Raw genomic sequence first — 23,098 nt, 5'->3', positions numbered from 1 at the left:
AGGGGACGTCGCTACTGAGGGGCCTGTTGAAAAAAAATCCCTCGGGCAGATTACGTTGGTAATCCAGTCGTGAAGGATCGGTGGGGCTCCGAACCGGAAGTAAGAGGGGTCCAGGCCAATTGGCAAAAAAGGTATTGTAGCCCAGGAGTGGCTGATGGACCTCTTCAGCTAGCCGGGAGATGGGCTTAGCATAGGCTAGCTCCAGGCTAATTGGTGCTCGCTTTGGGACAGAGACGTTAGCCAGGAGTAGCCATTCTGATTGCAGCTAGCTAGCTGCGATGATCCAGGTGAAAAGGTTCAGAGCTTGCGGTAGGAATCTGGGGATATGGAGAGAAAATAAGTCCGGTATGCTCTGGTTTGAATCGCGTTGTGCAAACTGGCGAGAGTTTTCCGAACTAAAGGTTAGCTGATGACCGCTAGCAGTAGCTGGCTAGCTGCTGTTGGGGTTCCGGTTCAAAAGTAAAGAAAAATACTTTAGAAAAAAGCAGATCCACACCACGTTGGGTGAGGCGGGTTGCAGGAGACTATTCTGATGTTGAGGTTTAGAAAAATATAAAAAAGATATGCGAAGAAAAAATATATAAAAAGATATATACACATGGGACACGACAAGACGAGGACAAATACGTCTGACTGCTATGCCATCTTGGATGAGAGGACGAGAGAACTAGAGTACTAATGGTCAATAGCGATTTGTAAATAGGAGTTGGGTTTTAGTTCAACATTTGTTCAGAATCTGTGGAATGTCACTCCTGAACTCAGAGCGACGTGTGCTACGTGTGCCACGTTTTCATTGGTCTGTACATTGAGTCGGAAGCAGGATACTGGTTATTTGGCCATTGGCCACGTTGGACTTCTGATTGGTCAACCCCAGGCTAGGGTGGGGGTTTATAAATTGTCTTCGGTTCCTTTGTTCGATGGGGAAAAGCTGAGGACAGGGGAGACTGAACATCTGAACATATACCTCCCAGCATAACATCTTGATTTGTCCTTCTCAAATAAACCTATTTTTCTCCCCCTGATTTGGAGTTTGTGTTGTTGAAGAATAACATACATTGCTAACATTGCATCTGCTCTACACAAAACTTGTTCCTATTGAGATGAGAATATAATTTGTTGTCCCCGCAAAGAGGGCGTTTCGGGAATTAAGTAATCTCGAAGAGGGTATGCAATAATGGAGGATTGATACTGTAGTGTTTGTCTTTGCCAGAAGATACCGACTACAGCTGCGCTTGTTTACACTGCCTACACTGAGGTCGGAACGCAGTCATGGTTACATCAAGACACTGTGGAGCCGGCAGCAGATATTGATCAGAAAACGTACCTCAACGCAGGGATGGGATATGCTACTGTACTCTAAATGTTACCTTCATCCACATTGCTCCATCGAGAAGATTGAAATACTGCTAGTTTTCCCACAGCAGCCATAATGGAATGGCATGTAGCGTTGACAAAGGAGCTGATTGGCTTACACTGCCATTCTAAAATAGCTGTGGTGGCTACTGCTAGCTAGCATAAGGATGAAAAAGGCAGTTCTGTAAAACGAGCAGTAATTCAATCTTCTCGATATATCAGTGTGGAAAAGGTACAATTGAGCACAGTGGCATACTACGGGTGTGCCGAATAGTCGGACAAAATGAGTATCGAAACGAATATGGGACTCTTTTTGGATACGATTAGGGTGTAATCAGTAGTCCAGATGCAATCGAGGGTTTCTATTGGACAAATTGAGGTATGTTTGTCCCCGTTTCGTTCCGTTTGCATTCATTTAAGACATGTTTTTCAACAGAATCGGTGGAATGAAAAAACACCCCTGATCACACACAAACACAGTTCACTTTCATAGCAGGTACATTAAAATAGCATGATCACTTTGCTCTTTGTATAATTTGCACGTTCTCCTCCTCTCACCTTTACCATTCACTTGTGGACTTCAGTGCACAACACATCAGCTGTCTGTGACCAGGCGGAAAAAGCTTTCCAAGCCAAACCATGTCATGACCACTAACCACAACACACAACCTACACTGTTGTCACATCATGGTCAACTAGAAGTACTAGAACTAACGCTTTAGTAAACCCGCTAGAATCAGGCAGTACAGTGTACAGTCAGAGAGCAGGTCAGCAGTTAGACTGACGGGCCCAGGTGGCAATAAAATAATAAAACCAAAAGCTTACCTTGACTTGGAAGAGTTCCAGTGTTGGGTAGCCATAGCCAGCTAGCTAACATAGCATCCCTCTCTGTATGAGCTGGGTGTTCGAGTAGGCTGAACTAGCTAGCTGCATTTGCCAAAGTACAACCAAATATATCTATCACTCTCTTTTTTTTCTCTCTCTTACGTCTCCTTAATTTTGGAAGAAATGTATTTGTTCAAAACTGATCAAAAATTCTCTCTCTCTCTTTGAGTCAACTATTCAACACATGTTATGCATTTACATTACATTTAAGTCATTTAGCAGACGCTCTTATCCAGAGCGACTTACAAATTGGTGCATTCACCTTATGACATCCAGTGGAACAGCCACTTTACAATAGTGCATCTAAATCTTTTAAGGGGGGGGGGGGGGGGGTGGGGGTCAGAAGGATTACTTTATCCTATCCTAGGTATTCCTTAAAGAGGTGGGGTTTCAGGTGTCTCCGGAAGGTGGTGATTGACTCCGCTGTCCTGGCGTCGTGAGGGAGTTTGTTCCACCATTGGGGGGCCAGAGCAGCGAACAGTTTTGACTGGGCTGAGCGGGAACTGTACTTCCTCAGTGGTAGGGAGGCGAGCAGGCCAGAGGTGGATGAACGCAGTGCCCTTGTTTGGGTGTAGGGCCTGATCAGAGCCTGGAGGTACTGAGGTGCCGTTCCCCTCACAGCTCCGTAGGCAAGCACCATGGTCTTGTAGCGGATGCGAGCTTCAACTGGAAGCCAGTGGAGAGAGCGGAGGAGCGGGGTGACGTGAGAGAACTTGGGAAGGTTGAACACCAGACGGGCTGCGGCGTTCTGGATGAGTTGTAGGGGTTTAATGGCACAGGCAGGGAGCCCAGCCAACAGCGAGTTGCAGTAATCCAGACGGGAGATGACAAGTGCCTGGATTAGGACCTGCGCCGCTTCCTGTGTGAGGCAGGGTCGTACTCTGCGGATGTTGTAGAGCATGAACCTACAGGAACGGGCCACCGCCTTGATGTTAGTTGAGAACGACAGGGTGTTGTCCAGGATCACGCCAAGGTTCTTAGCGCTCTGGGAGGAGGACACAATGGAGTTGTCAACCGTGATGGCGAGATCATGGAACGGGCAGTCCTTCCCCGGGAGGAAGGACTAGCTAGCACTGCAGTGCTAGCTAGACATAGCTTATGCTTTCAGTACTAAATTAATTAACTGATCCTTTGATTGGGTGGACAACATGTCAGTTCATGCTGCAAGAGCTCTGATAGGTTGGAGGACGTCATCTGGAAGTTGTCATAATTACTGTGTATGAATACGAGCATGGCCACGTCGGCACACCCCTAGCATATACCATCCCTACGTTTTCCTACCCATGTCTCACACGGACTCCACTGTCTCTTAATATAACCATGATTGCGTTCTGACATCAGTGCAGCTCAGTGCAAACAAGCTTGACGGTAGGAACGGTATCTTCTGGCAGTGTTTGTCTGGACAATATTTTTCAGAAGTAGATAGTCTATTGAAAATATCAGCATAGCCATTTGATGGTCTCTCTATTCAAATAACTGAAAGCAAACACTGGTTATTCGGATAGTTGTCGGGAGGAAATAACAGAGGGGGACTCAGACAGGAAGAAATGGCAGCTAACCTTGCTAAGGGAAGCCATCAAATGGCTATGTTGATATTTTCAATAGGCTATCTACTTATGAAATATATTGCCCAGACAAACATTTCCAGAAGATACCAACCGTACAGTTCAGCTTGTTTACATCAAGCTGCACTGAGGTCCGAACGCAATCATGGTTACATTAAGAGACAGTGGAGTCGGCGTGAGACACGTAGGGATGGTATGTGCGCAGGGGTGTGCCAACATGGCCATACTCGTATTCGTAATCGTAACCGTAAGTTGACAGTTGATAGTGATATCGGGTAGGATGACTCTTTTAATATGCCTAAATAGATGTTGGCAAAATACGTCCCTGCACATTCTCACTGCAAAACAGCTGCAGATTAGGAGCCGTGTGTGGAGGGGTGCGTGTGTGTGTTTTCAATTTGCAGCGGACTGCCAAGTTTTCTGTCACTTAGTCAGAATGCGCATCAGCATTTCATATATTTTCCCTACCCTTAACTTCTTCTTAATAGGGGGCGCTGTTTTCACTTTGGGAAAGAATCGTGCCCAAATTACATGGCCTCGTACTCTGTTCTAGATCATACGATATGCATATTATTATTACTATTGGATAGAAAACTCTCTGAAGTTTCTAAAACTGTTTAAATTATATCTGTGAGTAAAACAGAACTCATTTGGCAGCAAACTTCCAAACAGGAAGTGAAAATTCTGAAAATGGGGCTCTGTGTAAGGCCGTGCCTATTCAATTGCCTTATATTTATGGATCTGTATGCACTTCATACGCCTTCCACTAGATGTCAACAGGCAGTAGAATGTTGAATGGGGTGTCTAGCTTGATGTGTGCCGAATGAGAGCTTTTGGAGTGACAGGTCCGCCCTATTGGCAGTATTTAGCTGCGCACCAGGGAACACCACATTGTTTTCTGCAATGCGTTAGGTATACACGACGAAATGATCCGTCTTGGACTTTATTGGATACATATGAGAAAAACATCATAAAGATGGATTTTCAACGGAGTTTGACCAGTTTATTCTACGTTTATTGTGACTTTTGGAATTTTTCGTTCCATGCGCCAAGAGTTGATGGACATGTGCGCTCCACAATGCTAGCCAAAGTTGCTAATTCGACAGAAGAAATGGACATTCTAAAACAAAACAACGATTTATTGTGGAACTAGTACTCCTTGCACTACATTCTGATGGAAGATCATCAAAGGTAAGAGAATATTTATGATGTTATTTCGTATTTTTGTGGAATATGTTGGCTCCAACATGGCGGAGAATGGCTGGGCGCTGTCTCAGAATATTGCATGCTGTACTTTGTACTAACGTTATTTTTTTAAATCTAACACAGCGGTTGCATTAAGAACCAGTATATCTTTCATTTGCTGTACAACATGTATTTTTTAGCAAAGTTTATGATGAGTTTTTTGGTTAGATTACATGACTGTCCAAAATATCTCCGGACAATTTGGTGCATTTTGGCGCCGTATTCACAATGTAAAACCACGATTTGTAGCTATAAATATGCAAATTTTCGAACAAAACATAAATGTATTGTATAACATGATGTTATAAGACTGTCATCTGATGAAGTTGTTCAAAGGTTAGTGATTAATTGTATCTCTATTTGTGGGTTTTGTGAAAGCTATGTTAGCGGTGAAAAAATGGCGTTGTGTGTTTGGCTATTGTGGTGAGCTAACATAAATATATATTGTGTTTTCGCTGTAAAACACTTAAGAAATCAGAAATATTGGCTGGATTCACAAGATGTTTATTTTTCATTTGCTGTACAACATGTATTTTTCATAAATGTTTTATGATGAGTATTTATGTATTTCACGTTGCTCTCTATAATTATTCTGGCTGATTTGGTGCCATTTATGATCATGGCACCAATGAAAAACCAGGATTTGTAGCTATAAATATGCACATTTTCGAACAAAACATAAATGTATTGTATAACATGATGTTATAAGACTGTCATCTGATGAAGTTGTTCAAAGGTTAGTGATTAATTTTATCTCTATTTGTGGGTTTTGTGAAAGCTATGTTTGCGGTGAAAACATGGCGTTGTGTGTTTGGCTATTGTGGTGAGCTAACATAAATATATATTGTGTTTTCGCTGTAAAACATTTTAAAAATCGGACATGTTGGCTGGATTCACAAGATGTTTATCTTTCATTTGCTGTATTGGACTTGTGATTTCATGAAATTATATTATATGATATCCCTGTGGCGCAAGGCTAGGCTTTGCTAGTCTGCGTTTCTGATGAGGAGGATCCCGGATCCGGGAGGGTGAATCGGTAGATTAATAGCTTGATAGAAAACATCCTCGCCATGAGATTTATCAAAGTAGCAGGCAGTAGCAATCTAAACAGTGGATGCTCCTCAGAGGAGGAAGGAGAGGACCATCCTCCTCAATGAATTAAATAAGAATAGTGAAAAATTAAAAGTTAATCTTTTCAGATAAAACTATACAAAATATATTCACGTCACCAAATAATTTATTAAAACAAACTGTTCTGCATTGAAGGTCTACAGTATTCTCAGCAGCACTCTGTCGGGTTGCACCATTGTGTAGCTGGAGGACAGCTAGCTTCTGTCCTCCTCTGGGTACATTGACTTCAATATAAAACCTAGGAGGCTCATGGTTTTCACCCTCTTCCATAGACCTACACAGTAATTATGACAACTTCCGGACGTCATCCTCCAACCTACAGTAGCAGAGCTCTTGCAGCATGAACTGACATGTTGTCTACTCAATCAAAGGATCAGAGAATGAATCCAGTACTGAAAGCATAAACTATAGCTAGCTATTACTGCAGTGCATTAACGTGGTGAGTAATTGACTCAAAGAGAGAGAAAGATAATAGTTGAATAGTTTTGAACAAATTAATTTCTTCCAAAATGAAGAGAGAGATAAAGATATTTGGTTGAACTTGTTTTACTTTCACTTATCTATTGAATGCAGTTAGCTAGTTTAGCCTACTCAAACACCCAGCTCAAACAGAGAGGGATGCTATGTTAGCAAGCTAGCTATGGCTTTCCAACACTGGAACTCTTCCAAGTCAAGGTAAGCTTTTGGTTTTATAAATGTATTGCCATCGGGGCCCGCCGGTGTAACTGCAAAATTGCATTGTACTGCATGATTGTAGCGGGTTTACTAACGCATTCATTCTAGTAGTTCTCGTTGACTATGACTTGACAACGATGCAGGCTGTATGTAGCGGTCATGATATGAAGGTTTGGCTTGGAAAGGTTTTTCGCCTGGTCACAGACAACTGAGGATTTGTGCACTGAAGTCCACAAGTAAATGGTAAAGGTGAGAGGAGGAGAGTGCGTAGATAGTTGCGGGAAGGAATTATATATACAACTTGCAAAGGGATCATGTTGTTTTTATGTGGCTGTTATGAAAGTGAACTGTGTTTGCGTGTGATCAGGGCTGCACCTACGTTATTGTAACATTTTATTCATAGGCTAGGTTGGAGAAACCTCATGATGGGTACAGTGAAAATTTGAGTATCAACTTGTAGCCTAAACCTATCGAAGTTACATTGAGCTGGGTAAATGGAATATGAATGACAGTCATCCAATATGCTGCCATGCTTATAAAAAAAGAGTAATCCTCCCTCATTTTAAATGGCACCAATTAAATCTAAATGATCAGACCGAAAAAAACATGCGAGGACAACTGATAGGGTGAAATTATGAAGCAAGTGGCTGGAGACATGCAGCTTCACTCTTTCCAATCAGAGCAGCAGGATCAAGTACAGCCCCCCCCCCCCTCTCTTTAAAGACAGCCAGTTTAGTTATTTTGTCACGAACTTCAAAATGAGCGGACCAAGGCGCAGCGTGCATTGAGTTCCACATCTTTTTAATACAAAGTGAAACTAGAAACAAAACAACAAAACTTACAAAGAATGTGAAGACGTAGTGCCCAAACACACAAACAATATCCCACAAACACAGGTGGGAAAAATGTCTACTTAAATATGATCCCCAATTAGAGGCAACGATTACCAGCTGCCTCTAATTGGGAACCATACAAAACACCAACATAGAAAATTTTAACTAGAACACCCCCTAGTCACGCACTGACCTACTACACCATAGAGAGACAAGGGCTCTCTATGGTCAGGGCGTGACATATTTAGACCACGTAGAACCTTGCACCTGACTGACTGACATGAGAACGATGCGTGATGGCACTCGTATATTATTATTTATTTTTTATCATGGATAATTAGAAAAAGTAGTTTGACAATAATCGTATCCAGAAAATTTCCCATATCTATTATGATACTCATTTTGTCAGACTATTTGGCACACCTGTAGTATATGCCACTGTACTCAATTTTACCTTTTCCACACTGGCTGCTGTGGCTACTGGTAGCTAGCATGAGGACGAAAAGGGAAGTTTTTCTGGAAAACTAGCAGTATTTCAATCTTCTCGATAGAGCAATGTGGATATAGGTAACATTTGGAGTAGCATATCCCATCCCTGCGTTGAGGTACGTTTTCTGATCAATATCTGCCACTCGCTCCATGGTGTCTTGACATAACTATGATTGCGTTCCGACCTCAGTGTAGGCAGTGTAAACAAGCGCAGCTGTAGTCAGTATCTGTAGTCAGCAAAGACAAACACTACAGTATCAATTCTACATATTGCATACCTTCTTTGAGATTACTTCATTCCTGAAATCCCCTCTTTGTGGATACAACAAACAAGATTCTCATCGCATTCACCACAACTGTAAACAGGGCAGTTTCTTGCAGCCAACCAGTAGGAACAGGATGTGTTGAGCAGATGCAAAACAGATTCCAGATCAGCTACTTCTACCCTACATGCATTTCCCCACATGGCCCCCAAGCCACAAGCTGGTCCAGAGACAGTGTCTAATTAACAATACTGGATGTGATTTCTGTATTAATATTACTCATAGCATTGGTGACAAGTTATGTTAGTTTTTCCTTTTTTACTTTCACAATGAATGTTATAGAGACTTTTTAGGTTGTTTTAGAGGCTAATGATTAACTACGGCCAGTTGAATGCCAGATGAGAAAACAGGTGATGCTGCAGTTTTAAAAGCCTACTATAGTGTCTCTTGATTATGAAAGTGAAACTGTTTCTGATAAAACCATCTCTCCTCCTCTTTTCCCTCAAGCTGTGTACTGTTTCACTTTCCTCTGGGCATCATAGAAGGTAGTCAGATTGTCTTTCAATAGTCGTCTTCCAAAGGAATTCACACACCATTATGGTTCAGTAAGTCAATTTTCCTCTTTACATTCAGCACTAACTGACACATGATACAGTTAAAGGCGGATCTGTATCGTTTGTTCAATTGATATCCGGACGGATGACAACAAAGACAGATAATCATTTCCAAATTGATAGGCACACAGAATGAGTCATGGGATCATTGGCTGCGTTTACATAGGCGCCCCAACACTGATCTTTTTTCTACTAACTGGTCTTTTGAACAATCAGATCAGCTCTTTAGTCAAATATTGGTCAAAACTTCAGAATTGGTCAGCCTGTGGTAATACAGCCATTATGTTGCAAATTAGTTGTTCTTGGGAGATCACCTGTCTGAATTTTCATGCATTGCTCATTGTTCATCCTTCATTGAGTTATCTTATTTAACACCACTGTGCTTTATGAATAAGTCAAATTGATGTGGTGTGTATAGGCTACTGGGGCAGACATGAAAATATAATGGGGTTTATGATGCCAATTATATGGGTGTAAAATAGATGTGAGCAATTCACTTTCTTGTTTCCTGTAGATCACATGGTCAAATAAAGGCAAGAGGGGAGGTGGGTGGGAGACTGCATAGCTTATCTCAGAGGGATATGTCATAGTCAGAATGAAAGTGAAAGATGACTTGAAATATTTACATTGTCTGCACACTGGCTGTTATATTATACAGTAAGATATGTTTTTTTTCTGTCTGTTACATGATTAATAAAAAACAATTCTCTGTTCACTCCCCTTACAGATCCACAATGGAACGTAGAGGTGATTATTTGAACCGGACACAGACCTACCACTTATTTTATAGAATGTTTGAGGAATGTTTAAGGTCAGATCTTAAGTTTTATTTTTAGGGTCTATACTTGACTTTTCTCTTTTTTATCCATTACAAAACAGAGGTGCCAAGGTTGATGAAGTACTACACCATCACCACTGGCAAGACTATGGGTTCTCATATCCAGTTTATGAGACAACTTGGAGGAGGCTTCACTGAAGTGATGTCACAAGAGAAGAGTGATGTCATCATGGCTTTCTGTCCCATCGTCTCTCGTGCTGGTACTGATATTGAAGCAGCACTGCAGCAGATTCCTGGTAATCTATTCAGGGCAGGGTCAATCCATCCAAAATGAATTGGAATAGGCAAACAAAATAAAATGGTAATGAGGTGAAGTGTATTTTGTTTTCCTTTTGACAGCTGGTAAACCTGTCATTCTGGTAGTACTGCATCACACCTTCAACCCAGACTACACTGTACCTGACAGCAGCAGACTAGTGACAAGAGGTGATGTAATACTCACAGTGGACTGTCTCTTCCATGAGAGCCAGGGACTATTGGAGTGTCATCGCAATGAAGCAGCAGTCAAAGAGATTCTGAAGAAGCGTAATATACATCCTGAGGTATTATCTCACCACCATTTTGAATTTCACTCTGCTAATTATGTACTATGAGAGGTTATATTGTTTGCATTTCTGAAACATTGACACTATTGTGATAATTGTACTTTACTGTAGCTAACTAACATACAGCTTTTATGTTTACTACTATCTTACAGGTTGCCAGACATCACCATTTGCTGTTGGGCTGTTTATTTTTTGGGGCTTGTTTGCCTGTATTTTTTTATTGTTTTAATTTTTTTATCGCCAGAAAGAAACAATGAGATTTATCCTAACCTAATGGAAATAGAGCAAGTAGGTATAAACAGTGGAATAAACTGTAGAAATTACAGACGACACAGAAACTGACTTAATTATACAATAAAAATAATGAATAAAGCCTAATTAAGCATATTCTCTACCTACCTCTATCTATCAGGATAGTATCTTAGTTTAAGATGGCACGATGCTCATGTAATATTGTAGGCCTACTCTTATTGTATATTCTGTGTTGTCACTTTATTCTGCTTTGACTGCCCTTTCTAGCAAAATTAAAGTCATAGAATTTCAGTTGCTGTATGAGTGAGTCATTGATGAAGCACAAATAGTCATCATTACACTTTGACATTAAGAACATGAACCTGTGTTGGGATAGGAGAGATGCTGCGTTGTCAACCAAATGGGAAGGTGGTATTTACCAGTTGTGAAGTCGCAAATAGCAGTTTGCACTTGTTCAGAAAGGCCAATTGGCAAATGGTCAATAAGCTGTGTCAACTTTAAACTAAAACTACAGCTATCCATAGCCGGGGGAAGTAAGGGTGCTGTGGGTGCTACCTCTGATAAATTTGAATGAAAAAAGTTATATATACAGTTGAAGTCAGAAGTTAACATACACTTAGGTTGGAGTTATTAAAACTCCTTTTTCAACCACTCCACAAATTTCTTGTTAACAAACTATAGTTTTGTTTAGATTTTTAGTTTTGGCATCTTTATTTTTTTTTGGCATCTACTTTGTGCATGACTCAAGTTTTCACTGTACCCATCTTGAGGTTGCTACAGCCTAGCCTATGAATAACATTTTACGATAAGGTGCACCCCTGATCACACGCAAACACAGTTCACTTTCATAACAGCCACATAAAAACAGCATGATCACTTTGCAAGTTGTGTATATATAATTCCTTCTCACAACTATCTATGCCCTCTCCTCCTCTCACCTTTTCCCTTTGTTTGTGGACTTCAGTGCACAACATATCAGCTGTCCGTGACCAAGTGAAAAACCTTTCCGAGCCAAACCTTCATATCATGATCGCTAACCGCTACGCACAGCCTACATCGTTGTCAAGTCATAGTCAATGAGAACTACTAGAACTAATGTGTTAGTAAACCCGCTACAATCATGCAGTACAATGCAATTTTCCAGTTACACCGGCGGGTCCCGGTGGCAGTAAATTAATAAAACCAAAAGCTTACCTTGACTTGGAAGAGTTCCAGTGTTGGGTAGCCATAGCCAGCTAGCTAACATAGCATCCTCTGTTTGAGCTGGGTGTTTGAGTAGGCTAAACTAGCTAACTGCATTCGATAGATAAGTGAAAGTTTTAAAACATTCTACCAAGTATCTTTATCTCTCTCTTCATTTTGGAGAAAATTAATTTGTTCAAAACTGTTCAACTATTGTCTTTCTCTCTCTGAGTCAACTGCTCACCACATTAATGCACCGCACTGCAGTGCTGGCTAGCTATAGCTTATGCTTTCAGAACTAGATTCATTCTCTGATCCTTTGAGTGGACAACATGTCAGTTCATACTGCAAGAGCTCTGATAGGTTGGAGGATGTCGTTCAGAAGTTGTCATAATTACTGTGTAAACCTATGGAAGGGGGTGAGAACCATGAGCCTCCTAGGTTTTGTACTGAAGTCAATGTACCCAGAGGAGGACAGAAGCTAGCTGTTCTCTGGCTACACCATGGTGCTACCCTACAGAATGCTGTTGAGGCTACTGCAGACATAAATTGCAAAAACAATGTATTTAAAAATAATATTTGGTGACGTGAATATATTTAGTATAGTTTTATCTAAAAATATTAACTTTTAATGTTTCACTATTTTTATTTAATTCACTGAGGAGGATGGTCCTCCCCTTCCTCCTCTGAGGAGCCTCCACTATTTAGATTGCTGCTGCCTGCTAGTATGATAAATCACATGGCGAGGATATTTGTTATTAACCTGTTGAGGACAGAGGGCGCTATTTTCACTCGTACTCAATTCTTGCTCGTACAATATGCATATTATTATTACTATTGGATAGAAAACACTCTCTAGTTTCTAAAACCGTTTGAATTATATCTGTGAGTAAAACAGAACTCATTTTGCAGCAAACTTCCTGACAGGAAGTGGAAAATCTGAAATCGATGCTCTGTTCTAGGGCCTGCCTATAAATGGGCTTGATATATATTAGTATACATGCACGTCATACACCTTCCACTCGATATCAATAGGGAGTGAGAGAAGAAATTGAGTGTTTATCTTGATCTGAGGTGGAATAAAAGCTCTTGGCATGACGTGACACCCATTTCCTGGAACGCGCGAGAAGGGACCTGGTATTGCCTTCTGTAAAGCTGTCGTTATAGACGACTAATATCTCCGGCTTGATAAATTGATAAATGTGACAATATCATCGTAAAGTATGTTTTTTCAATATAGTTTTATTAGATTATTGAAATTTTTTCGGGACGTTAGGCGTGTTGCGTTGTGTGCCTTTGTTCAGGAAGGAGAGCTTCGCGCCACTTTGCTAGCTTTCCGTGCTAATTGACTGGAGAAGAGGACGTTCTAAAACCAAACAACGATTGTTCTGGACAAAGGACCCCTTGTACAACATTCTGATGGAAGATCATCAAAAGTAGGACCCATTTTATGATGCTATTTCATATATCTGTCGAACATGTGAACTAGTAGTTTGCGCCCAGATTTTGGTCACTCTCTTGCTATAACTAAGCTGGATGTCGTAATGAAGTTATTTTTAGAATTCTAACATGGCGATTGCATTAAGAACTAGTGTATCTATCAGTTTGCACTCATTGAGAAACGCTGATTGGCTAAAGGCAAACAAGCTGCGTCAAACATAAACTAAAACTACAGCTATGCATAGCCGCAGGAAGTAGGCGTACTGGGTGTGTTGCCGCACCCCCTGAAAAATGAGAATCCAAAAGTGAATATATATACAGTGGGGAGAAGAAGTATTTGATACACTGCCGATTTTGCAGGTTTTCCAACTTACAAAGCATGTAGAGGTCTGTCATTTTTATCATAGGTACACTTCAACTGTGAGAGACGGAATCTAAAACAAAAATCCAGAAAATCACATTGTATGATTTTTAAGTAATTAATTTGCATTTTATTGCATGACATAAGTATTTGATCACCTATCAACCAGTAAGAATTCCGACTCTCACAGACCTGTTAGTTTTTTTTTAAGAAGCCCTCCTGTTCTCCACTCATTACCTGTATTAACTGCACCTGTTTGAACTCGTTACCTGTATAAAAGACACCTGTCCACACACTCAATCAAACAGACTCCAACCTCTCCACAATGGCCAAGACCAGAGAGCTGTGTAAGGACATCAGGGATAAAATTGTAGACCTGCACAAGGCTGGGATGGGCTACAGGACAATAGGCAAGCAGCTTGGTGAGAAGGCAACAACTGTTGGCGCAATTATTCGAAAATGGAAGAAGTTCAAGATGACGGTCAATCACCCTTAGTTTAGCCTACTCAAACACCTGGCTCAAACAGAGAGGGATGCTATGTTAGCTATCTGGCTATGGCTATTGTAAGGGTGTGAACTGGCGGCAGAGAAGTCAGACGCAGGAGAGAAATAACTGTGTTTCCAACGGCGCAGTTTATTTACAAAAACCCACCCGAAAACATAATAATAAAAATCAATGGGTAACACAACTGTCACCTCCTGACCATAGAGAGCCCTTGGTTCTCTATGGTGTAGTAGGTCAGGGCGTGACTAGGGGGTGTTCTAGATTATATATTTCTATGTTGGTGCTCTTGGTATGGTTCCAATTAGAGGCAGCTGATGTTCGTTGTCTCTAATTGGGGATCATACTTAAGGGTTCCCTGTTCCCACCTGCTTTGTGGGATATTGTTTTTGAGAGAGTGCATGTAGCGCCTCAGTACTGTACGGTCGTTGTTTGTTTGTTTTAAGTTTCACTTAATAAAGATGTGGAACTCCAATCACGCTCCGCCTTTGTCCGTCTCTCCACGCGATCGTGACAATAACCCGACGCACACTAGTACAGATGTACACATACACTTACAATAAACAATCACTGACAAGGACATGAGGGGAAACGGAGGGTTAAATACACAACATGTAATTGATGGGATTGGAACCAGGTGTGATGGAAGACAATACAAACCCATGGAAAATGGATCAGTGATGACTAGAAGGTCGGTGACGTCGACCTCCCGAACAAGGAGATGGACAAACTTCGGCCGACGTCGTGACAGCTATCCAACATTGGAACTCTTCAAGTCGAGGTAAGCTTTTGGTTTTATTAATTTATTGCCACCAAGGCCCGACAGTGTAACTGCAGAATTGCTTTTTGACTGTACACTGTACTGCATGATTGTAGCTGGTTTCCTAATGCGTTAGTTCTAGTAGTTCTCGTTGACTATGACTTGACAGTGATGTAGGGTATGTTTAGCGGTCATGATATGAAGGTTTGGCTTGGAAAGGTTTTTCTCCTGGTCAGAGACAGCTGATGTTTTGTGCACTGAAGTCCACAAGTAAATGGTAAAGGTGAGAGGAGGAGAGTGCGTAGATGGTTGCAAAAAGGAATTATATATACAACTTGCAAAGGGATCATGCTGTTATGAAAGTGAACTGTGTTTGCGTGTGATCAGGGGTGCACCTACGTTATTGTAAAATGTTACTCATAGGCTAGGTTGTAGCAACCTCATGATGGGTACAGTGGAAATTCTAGTATAATGTTGTTGCCTACACCTATCGATGTTACATTGAGCTGGGTGAATGGAATATGAATTAGTCATCCAATATGTGCCGTGCTCATTAAAAAATTATCTTAAATGGGACACCGACCACCCCTGAATCTAAATGATCAGACCAAAAACATGCAAGGAAAACTGATAGGCTGAAATTATGAAGAAAGTGGCTGGAGAAATACAGCTTCACTCTATCCAATCAGAGCAGCAGGATCAACGTACAGCCCGCCCTTATTTTTACAGACAGCCAGCTGAGTTATACAGAAAATTGCCCATATCCGTTATGATACTCATTTTGTCCGACTACTCGGCACAATCCTAGTATATGCCACTGTACTCAAAATGTTACCTTTTCTACACTGATTAATTGAGAAGATTGAAAAACTGCTAGTTTTACAGAAAACTACCCTAGCAGTAGCCACCACAGCCATTTAGAATGGCAGTGTCAGCCAATCAGCTCCTTTGTTGTTCAACGCTACGTGCCATTCCATAACGGCTTCTGTGGCTTCAGGTAGCTATCATGAGGACGAAAAGGGAAGTTATTTGGAGTACAGTGGCATATCCCATCCCTGCATTGAGGTATGTTTTCTGACCAATATCTGCCTCTGGCTTCACGGTGTCTTGATATAACCATTTTCACGTTCTGACCTCAGTGTACGCAGTGTAAACAAGCGTAGCTGTAGTCAGTATCTTCTGGCAAAGATAAACACAACAGTATCAATTCTCCATATTGCATACCTTCTTTGATATTACTTCATTCCTGAAACGCCCTCTTTGTGGAGACAACAAATGAGATTCTCAACTCATTCACCACAACTGTAAAAGGGGCAGTTTCTTAAGGCCAACCAGTAGGAACAGGTTTTGTGTTGAACAGACACAAAACAGATTCCAGATCAGCTACTTCTACCCTATATGCATTCCCCCACATGGCCCCCAAGCCTTAACTTCTTGTCAATACGGAGGCGCTGTTTTCACTTTGGAAAAAATTGTGCCCAAAAGAAACGGCCTCGTACTCTGTTCTAGATCATACAATATGCATATTATTATTACTATTGGAAAGAAAACACTCTCAAGTTTCTAAAACTGTTTGAATTATATCTGTGAGTAAAACAGAACTCATTTGGCAGCAAACTTCCAAACAGGAAGTGAAAAATCTGAAAACGAGGCTCTGTTTCAGGGCCTGCCTATTCAACTGGCTTTTATTTATCGATATTCATGCACTTCATACGTCTTCCACTAGATGTCAACAGGCAGTGGAAGGTGGAATGGGGTGTCTAGCTTGATCTGAGGCCGAACAAGAGCTTTTGGAGTGACAGGTCCGGTATTTTCTTTGTCTTCGACGGCGCGCGAGGGACCTCGACATTGTCTTCTGAAAAGCGTTCGGCATACACGGCGAATATCTCCGGCTCTGATTTTATTTGATACATATGATAATAACATCATAAAGTAGGTTTTTTCAACCGAGTTTTATCAGTTTATTCAACGTTTATTGGGACTTTTGGAGTTTTCCGTTCTTTGCGCCAAGAGAGGATGGGAATGTTAGCAACCTTGGCTAGCATTGTGGCGCGAATTCGACAGAAGAAATGGACATTCTAAAACCAAACAACGATTTATTCTGGAAATAGGACTCCTTGTACAACATTCTGATGGAAGCTCAGCAAAAGTTAGACAACATTTATGATGTTATTTCGTATTTCTGTGTAATATGTTGATGTCTATTCTCCGCCGTGTTGGTGAGCACTGGTTCACAATAACCCAAGCTGTATGTTGTGGTAAAGTTATTTTAAAAAATCTAACACAGCGGTTGCATTAACCTGTTATGGCTGAAAGAGCAGCATTGAGTAACCTGGAAAGAGGTGGCCATTTCAAACGGCCTCGTTCTCAATTCTTGCTCGTACAATATGCATATTATTATTAGTATTGGATAGAAAACACTCTCTAGTTTCTAAACGTTTGAATTATGTCTCTAAGTGAAACAGAACTATTTTTACAGCTCATTTCCTATCCGGAAGTGAGATTTCCAAAAAGCGAAGTGTCTCTTCAAGAGCTTGTCTATAAAAGGTCATGTCACTTAGGACTGTAGAAACACGTCATACACCTTCCTCTGGGTGTCATGCGGAAGTGAGAGCAGAAATCAGTTGATTATCTCTTTCAGAGAATGCATACACCCTCTTGGAATGAGAGGACCGTCATTATTATTTTTTTCTGAGGCGCGAATTTGGACCACGACTCTCCACCTGGAAAACGGTCGTTATAGATGAATATGACCCCTGGCTTCGATTTTTTTTGATACATGTCACAATATCATCCTAAAGTATGTTTTTTCAATATAGTTTAATTATAGTATTGAAATTTATTCGTGACTTTATACGTGATGCGTTTGAAGACGAACGAGAGGTTAGCGCAGTAAGGCCAGTGTGTTTGCTAATTGAAGAGGGAAATAGTTCTTCTGGATCCAAATAAAGACGGTTCTGAACAAAAGACCCCTTGTACAACATTCTGAATGAAGATCAACAAAGATAAGGACCCAATTTGGGATGCTATTTCATATATATCTGTCGAACTGTGCTATGCTACCGTTTGCTTTGTTGTGATGTTAGCTATTGTAGTAAGCTAATATGACGATATATTGTGTTTTCGCTGTAAAACACTTCAAAAATCGGAAATATTGTCTCTATTTACAAGATCTTTCTCTTTCATTAGCTATCCACCATATATTTCTCTGAAATGTTTTATGATGTGTAATTAGTAGTTGACGTTGGTGTCTGTATTTTCTCTGGCTACTGCCGTGCGATTTCTGACTGTAGCTGTGATGGTGGCTATGATGGTAGCAGTAATGTAAAACTGATTTATAGCTAAAATATGCAAATTTTTCGAACAAAACATAGATTTATTGTGTAACATGTCATAGGACTGTCATCTGAGGGAGTTTTTTCTAGGTTATTTAGGTTGGTTCTAGGTTGGTTCTAGGTTGGTTCTAGGTTAGTTAGGTTAGCTTTGTGCATGCTACTTGCATGCTACCGTTGCTGTGAAAAATGTCTGTCTTTTGTATTTGGTGGTGAACTTACATAAATATATGTGGTGTTTTCTCTGTAAAACATAAAAAAAATCGGACATGTTGGCTGGATTGACAAGATGTTTATCTTTCAAATGCTGTATTGGACTTGTTAATGTGTGAAAGTTAAATATTAAAAAAAAATAGATTTTGAATTTCGCGCCCTGCACTTGAGCTGGATGTTGTCATAGGTGTACCGGTGTCGGGCTTGCAGCCTTAACAGAACCAGTGTATCTGTCATTTGCCATACAACAAGTATTTTTATGTAAAGTTTATGATGAGTTCTTTGGTCAGATTAGGTGAGTGTCCAAAATATCTCCGGAGATTCTGGTGAATCGTTGCTACGTATTCACAATGTATAACCAGGATTTGTAGCTATAAATATGCACATTTTCAAACAAAACATAAATGTATTGTATAACATGATGTTATAAGACTGTCATCTGATGAAGTTGTCCAAAGGTTAGTGATTAATTTTATATATTTTGCTGGTTTTTGCAAAAGCTACCTTTGCGGTGAATAAATGCGTTTGTGTGTTTGGCTATTGTGGTAAGCTAATAGAAATACATATTGTGTTTTCGCTGTAAAACATTTAAAAAATCGGAAATGATGGCTGGATTCACAAGATGTTTATCTTTCATTTGCTGTATTGGACTTGTGATTTCATAAAAATTATATTATATGATATCCCTGTCCCGTTAGGCTAGGCTATGCTAGTCATCTTTTTTTATGAGGAGGATCCCGGATCCGGGAGGGTGATGAAGTAGGTTAAAGCTGTTCCAGTGACAGTGTCTAACAATACTGGATGTGATTTCTGTATGAATAATACTCATAGCGTTGGTGACAAGTTATACTTTTACTTTTATTTTTTCCTTTTACAATGAAAGTCGTAAAGGCTTTTAGGTTGTTTCACAGGCTAATGGTTAACTAGGGCATGCCAATCTTTAACCAAATTCCAGTTGAAAAAACAGGTGATGCTGCAGTTTTAAATGCCTACTATAGTGTCTCTTGAATATGAAAGTGAAACTGTTTCTGATAAAACCATCTCTCCCTCAAGCTGTGTACTTTTTCACTTTCCTCTGGGCATCAAAGAAGGTTCACACACCATTATGGTTCGGTAAGTAAATTTTCCTCTTTACATTCAGCACTAACTGACACATGATACAGATAAAGGCAGCTCTGTATCATTTGTTCAATCGATATCCGGACGGGTGACAACAAAGACAGATAATAATTTCCAAATTGATAGGCACACAGAATGAGTCATGGGATCATTGGCTGCGTTTACATAGGCACCCCAACATTGATATTTTTTCTACTAATTGACCTTTTGAACAATCAGATCAGCTCTTTAGTCAATAATTGGTCAAAACTTCTGAATTTGTCTGCCTGTGGTAATACAGCCATTATGTTGCAGATGAGTTGTTCTTAGGAGATCAGCTGTCTGAATTGTCATGCATTGCTCATTGTTCATCCTTCATTGAGTTATCTTATTTAACACCACTATGCTTTATGAATAAGTCAAATTGATGTGATGTGTAATAGGCTACTGGTGCAGACATGAAAATATAATGGGGTTTATGATGCTAATTATATGGGTGTAAAATAGATGTCAGCAATTGACTTTCACTTGTTTCCTGTAGATCACATGGTCAAATAAAGGCAAGAGGGGAGGTGGGTGGGAGACTGCATAGCTTATCTCAGAGGGATCTGTCATAGTCAGAATGAAAGACGACTTGAAATATTTACACTGGTTGTTATATTATACAGTAAGATATGTATTTTATTGTCTGTTACATGATTAATAATTATTTATTCCCTGTTTATTCCCTTACAGATCCACAATGGAACACAGAGGTAATTCTTTTAACAGGACAAAGGTCTACCACGTATTTAAATAATGTTTGAGGCCAAATCTTAGTTTGGGATTATAGTTGTCTGGGCAGTGATCTACACCAAACATTGCTACTTTTAGTTTTAGGGTCTATACTTGACTTTTCTCTTTTTATCCATTACAAAACAGAGGTGCCAAGGTTGATGAGGTACTACACCATCACCACTGGCAAGACTATGGATTCTCATATCCAGTTTATGAGACAACTTGGAGGAGGCTTCACTGAAGTGATGTCACCAGAGCAGAGTGATGTCATCATGGCTTTCTGTCCCGTCTCTCTCGTGCTGGTACTGATATTGAGGCAGCACTGCAGCAGATTCCAGGTAGCCAACCCCTAAAGTATCCTCCAAAACGATCCTACTGTCAATTCTATCTCCATATCAGTTGATCTAGATAGAACATGTATCAGGTGGCTAATGACATGAATAAACACTTTGTTTGTCCCTGATTCTTTTGATAGATGGTAAAGATGTCATTCTGGTAGTCCTGCATCACTTTTTTAACCCAGAGTGCACTGTAGCTGACAGCAGCAGACTAGTGACCAGAAGTGATGTAATACTCACAGTGGACTGTCTGTTCCATGAGAGTCAGGGAGGACTACTGAACTGTCCTCACAATGAAGAAGCAGTTAAAGAGATTAGGAAGAAGCTTGACATACATCCTGAGGTGAAGCATCAATTTATCAATATCTTCACTCTGTTGTTGGCAAATCTGAGTGGGTGGGGTTTGCACTTTTGGGAGTATTTTATTCGTTCCGTTATGCCGGGCAAGCTAAATCAAGAAAAAAACAAATATGAGTTGATGTACTGTGATAACTTATCTTTTTGTGCTTCTTGTTTTGTTTTTTTTAAGACCAAAGACCAGATGGACAGTGTGGTATGCCAATATCTTTTTCATTTGACATTTCTAACATATTATGCTATATCCTGTCTAATATATTTTTTCTTCTTTTTTCCAGTGGATTTTAAGTGTCTGTTTTGGTATAGTTGCAATCTTGGCCATTGGGACTTTTTTAAAGAAAATTATTTCAGAGAAATATGCTTAGCTTTTTGGCTGCATGTCTCTTCCAAAAGTGAATCAATGATAACCTCACAACTGTGGAAGTGGGGCCAATTCTAAACATGTTTCCCGCCAGATATACATTTTCTGATGTGATATCCTTCAAAAATAATAAAAGAGCATAGAGGACTTGCCACTTGCTTTGTGTAATTTCTCCCCACTTACGCCAACACACAAATGGTCAAATTCAAAAGACAAAATCAAGCCTGTAACCACAGTAACTGCCAGCTGGCTACTGAAGCTAGAGTTGTTCTTGCAGTGAATGTTTTCTCTCCAATCAGGCAGTGAGCATTCACACAATGATTATTTAAAGTTAATTCACAGTCAATTCCGGAGTGCACTGTACTTGACAGCAGCAGACTGGTGACCAGAACTGATATAATAGAGTGGACTGATTGTCTGTTCCATGAGAGCCAGGGAGGACTGTGCTGGGATTGATACTGAAGCAGCACTGCAGTTGCCTGCTACCCAAACTCCTTGCTCCACCCAAATGCTACGCCACTCCTACGGACGTTAGTTTCTGGATCTGAGTACCTCCCTGACGATTTGTAGAATGCAAAAACATTCTAACCGTTCTGATTGGTCCTAGAAACCAATGGGTTGGGCCAGAGCCATTTTGAAAATTCGTCATTGGCTTTGATACTCTGATTGGTTAGAGATTATCCAATCACTGATTACTTTGTTTTGTACAACACCCCTCGTTTTGAGGTCACCACAAACAACTTCAACGATGTCAGTCCCAGACTGAAGTCCTATATGTAGTGAAGATAGAGTAGCGCAAGAGTTCAGTTTGAGTCATCAGGCAAGCACTGCAGCAGATTCCAGGTAATCAATATCCATTAAATAAGTTATTATAGCAGTTGTTTCTGTTTTGTTAATGCTTACCCTACTAGCTACGTAACTACTACTTAACTATTACTAAGATTACACTTGTCTATAGCAATTCATGGAACTGAACCTGTCACTTGATCAGAGTTTAGTGTAGTGCTGCATCACACAATCAACCCAGACTCCACTGTAGCTGATAGCAGCAGACTAGTGACCAGAGATTATGTAATGAAGACTGTAAACCTTCTGTTCCATGAGAGCAAGGGAGGACTACTGATGTGTCATCACAATAACAAAGCAATCACAAATATTTTGAAAACAATAAAGAAACAGAAAGGAAGCAAGGGCGGTTGCTGCAGCATTTCCTTATGAAAGGTCCAAAGAATATTTGTTGGTCTGTGGTTTGTAATGAGGAGTAAACAGACACTGCACTTGACACATTTATGAAATTGCTTATTCCAGTTACTAATAAGCATGCACCCATTAAGAAAATTACTGTAAAAATGGTTAAATCCCCATGGATTGATGAGGAATTGAAAATGTGTATGGTTGCTAGGGATGAGGCAAGAAGGAATGGCAAATAACTCTGGCTGCACAGCCGATTTTCAAACATATTGCAAATTGAGAAACCTGTGACTAAACTGAATAAAAAGAAGAAGAAACTATGCTATGACACAAAGATAAATGAAATAAAGAAAGCTAGTAAAAAGCTTTGGAGCACCTTAAATGACATTTTGGGAAAAAAATTCATTGAATCAGATGGTTCATTTCATCACAAAACCAACAGATTTTGCCGACTACTTTAAATATTTTGTTATTGGCAAATTGAGGCATGACATGCCA

General features: G+C 40.3%; 1 protein-coding gene and 1 long non-coding RNA gene across 3 annotated transcripts in view; both read left to right on the top strand.

Moving 5' to 3' along the window:
- Positions 1–10,979, top strand: part of LOC139556367 (uncharacterized) — a 39,537-nt gene extending 28,558 nt beyond the window's left edge. Inside the window, exon 11 of the mRNA XM_071370264.1 lies at positions 10,695–10,979. The gene's annotated coding sequence lies outside the window, so the exon portion shown is untranslated. The remainder of the gene's footprint in view (positions 1–10,694) is intronic.
- A 9,516-nt stretch (positions 10,980–20,495) lies between these two features.
- LOC139555822 (uncharacterized) lies at positions 20,496–21,549 on the top strand. 2 transcript variants are annotated; one of them, XR_011671024.1, is made up of 4 exons: positions 20,496–20,691; positions 20,829–21,034; positions 21,221–21,244; positions 21,327–21,549. It is a non-coding gene; the product is annotated as an uncharacterized lncRNA (long non-coding RNA). The 2 variants fall into 2 exon arrangements; XR_011671023.1 differs by having other exon boundaries at positions 21,221–21,327.
- Positions 21,550–23,098: the final 1,549 nt, after the last annotated feature.

This window comes from Salvelinus alpinus, chromosome 27, assembly GCF_045679555.1.
Source record: "Salvelinus alpinus chromosome 27, SLU_Salpinus.1, whole genome shotgun sequence".
In the NCBI taxonomy this organism is placed as follows: domain Eukaryota; kingdom Metazoa; phylum Chordata; class Actinopteri; order Salmoniformes; family Salmonidae; genus Salvelinus; species Salvelinus alpinus.
This window is presented reverse-complemented; position numbering and strand designations above follow the sequence as displayed.